Here is a 3,599-nt window from a genome sequence, read left to right as displayed (position 1 = left end):
AAAACAAGGAAGATCGTTATTATTGTTTGAATACTTCCAGGGATGGAAATCCTTCTAAGATAATTCCTTTTTAAATCAGTCATACTAGAATTTTTCTTTATTTCTATTCTAAATGATATTTCTTTCCTTGGATTTCAAGTCTTCCTTACTGGACTGTTATTATACAGGAACAGACCCTCAGAATCTCCTTATGGAGCATGTAAAGTAAATTTTCTGAATTCATCAAATTTATAAGGAACATTTGAGAGTGAATAAAGGATGACAAACTGTGATGTATAAATCTTTGGACGCTTCTTGCTTCATAAACACATTAACTCAGCACCAGTTCACAGACAAATTCACTTTGTGACAAATCCAGAAACAAAGCAAAAGGCTCTTGCATCCTGGATAAATGAAACCAACTCACTAAAGACACTAACACGATTTGAGACACCCTATCACCAGAATCACTGTCTCTGGCACAAAATAATACAAGCAAAAAGAGAACTCCTGGCTTTCAACTTTTCCCAGGGGAAAGAGATGATTTGCATATCTGATGTCCCAACTTTTCTGAGGAGACTCCCCAAAGGACTAGATTCTGTCTTGCCTTTGTGGAGGTCTGAAGGGAATGACATAGTCTAACTGCCTGAAGAGAATAAAGCCAGTGGTTTTGATAGATGACCTATGTCCTTCTTCTTACTTAGCACAGAGAACATAGACTTAAATACCAAGTCTTAGCTACTCCTTGAGCTGAGAAAGTGGTAACTTATGCATCTTACACCCTGACTTCTTTGAGGCTGCCTGAAGAACTAAGGTCTGTTTTATGAGTCTTATAAATCTAATTGGTCTGGCACACTAGTCATTTGGGGGAAGAACAGAGATCATACTTTGTAAATCTCAGCTCTGAGCTTCTTCTTAGGGAGAGAGAGTTCGTCCAGATTTTCAGTGTCCACTCCTAGCACTCCATCTCCTAGCACTCTGTTTTAAATACCTTCATCACTGGCCAATTATACAAGAAGATATTTCTGAACATGACTTTCTGGCTTTCACTCAGTTGTACTTTTTCCAGACTGTCTTTCCCTCCTATTCTCTCACCTTACCCTTTGATTTATTTACAGAACTAGCATCTGTCTTGAGAGTCTTGGAACTCTGACAGTTATAGTGTAGTCTAGACACCTAGGGGAAAAAGGAGATGATAGTTTGGACTGGTATATGCCATAGCTCTTCCCTCACTCAGCACAGAAAGAACTGACAAAAGCCTGTTATGTGCTAGATAAAGTGCTATGTGGTAAGACTACCTCACTTGATTTGGTCCATGGAGATGTTACAACAAAATACCATAGGCTAGGCGGTTTGTAAGGAACAATAAAATTTATTGCTCACAGTTCTGGAGGCTGGGAAGTCTAAGGTCTAGACCATGGCAGATTTGATGTCTAGTGAGGGCCTACTTTCTGATACATAACACAGTCATTTCCACCTGTAATATAACATGGTGGGAGGTACAAAGGAACACTCTGGAACCTCTTTGATCAGGGTTCTGGTTCCATTTAAATATCTCTGATAAAGAAAGATGCAAAATTCCTCAACAAAATACCAGTGAACCAAATCCAACAGCACAAAGTATCATAACCCATGACCAAGTGGGATTATTTGGATGCAAAATAGGTTCAACATATGAAAATGAACTATGACATACCACATTAACAGAATAAAATCCAAATATTATATGATTGTCTTCACGGGTGCCAAAAAACCATTTGACATAATTTAACACCTTTTTATGATTACAAAATCTCAATAACAGGAAAATAGAGGGTAACTAATTCAACATACTATAGACTAGCAAAGGCCCACAGATAACATCTTATTCAATGGTTAAAAAAAAAAGAAAAAAAGAAAAAAAAATTAAAAGCTTTCCTCCAAGATCAGGAACAAAGTAAGAATACCCATTCTCATCACTTCTATTCAGTATAGTCCTTGAAGTCCTAGTCGGGGCAATTAGTCAAGAAAAGAAAACAGACACACAATTGAAAGAAACAAAACTGTCTCAGTTTGCAGACAACATGACCTTATATATAGAAAATCATAATATCTCAATAAAAAAAAACTATAGAAGTGATAAGTGAATTAAAGAGTCACAGGATTGAGTCCACAGAAATAAATTCCCAAGCATTCAGTCAACTGACTTTTGACAAGGGGTACCAGTCAATCCAGGGGGAAAAGGAAAATCTCTTCAGTAAATGGTGCTGGAAAAACTGAATTTTCCACCTGCAGAAAAATGAATCTGAACCCCTACCTCTCACCTTTGACAAAAATCAAGTCAAGGTGGATTAAGGATTTAAATCTAAGACCCCAAACTATACAACTGCTCCTAAAAAACACTGAGGGAACTCTAGGAGACATTGGAGTAGGGAAAAACTTCTTAAATAAGACCCCCAAAGCACAGTCAATAATCCCCAAAATAGACAAGTGGGATTACATCAGACTAAGAAGTTTCTGCATGGCAAAACACACAGTAATTAGTGTTAATCAACAGCCCTTACAATGAGAAAATAATTTTGTAAATTATGCAACAGATAAGGGGCTGATAAACAGAATACACAAGGAACTTAAGCAGCTGATTGGAAAAAAGATGATCAGCCCTATTAAATAATGGGAGAATGAGTTGAAAAAAACACTCTCTAAAGATGACATATGAAGGGACCAGCAGTTAGCGTAATGGCTATGTCGCTGGACTCCCACGTAGTCAACCACAGTTCGCGTCCCAGACCTGGTGGCTTAAAACTCACGCCGGGTGCCTGTGTGTGCGTGCCCAAGATCCCGAGAGGAGAACGGAGGAGAAGGGATTGTGGTGTGACCATTCCCCCTGGGGGGTTGATTTCTCGCTTTCTGTCTCTCTGTCTCTTTCTGTCTGTCTGGCGAGCGCACGCGCCCTACAGCAAAACCTCTCAAAAATAAATAAATAAATAAATAAATAAATAACGATGACATATGAATAGCCAAAAGGCATATGAAAAAATGTTCAACACCCTTCATTGTAAGGGAAATGCAGATCAAAACAACAATGAGATAGCACTTAACCCCAGTCAGAATGTTTAAGATTAAAAAAAAAAAAATGATAAGTGTTGGCAGGGGTGTGGTGAAAGGGGAACTCTCTTACACTGCTCATATGCTATTCCAAAACTATTCCATATACTTTATGGAATACTATCAGCCATAAAAAAAAAAAATCCTGGATTTTGATAGAAAAGGGAAGAATGTGGAAGATTTACTGCTGAGTGAAGCAAGCAAGGCTATGAAGGAAAGACATTGTATGTCCCTATTTAATATATACCAAGTGTCTGCACTCTATGACTGAAGTTGACTGACTAAAGTATGCACAAACACAAGAGATGGGAGTGATTCCCAGATGTAGTGTGTGTGGAGGAGTGGGGCCTAGGGTAAGGCATTTGGAGGAGGGATACAGAGGCAGAGCATCGATGGGATGGGGAGGTAGTTGTGTTATCTGTTGAAGATATTTTGATCAACTATATCGGGGAGAAATGTTCACATATTGAAATGCTCACTTTGTAAGTTAAATAATGTGACTGAATGTTAAAAACATTACATATATATATATA

The sequence above is a fragment of the Tupaia chinensis genome, unplaced genomic scaffold (assembly GCF_000334495.1).
Source record: "Tupaia chinensis unplaced genomic scaffold, TupChi_1.0 Scaffold000009_1, whole genome shotgun sequence".
Lineage (NCBI taxonomy): Eukaryota > Metazoa > Chordata > Mammalia > Scandentia > Tupaiidae > Tupaia > Tupaia belangeri.
Note: the sequence above shows the minus strand (reverse complement) of the source record.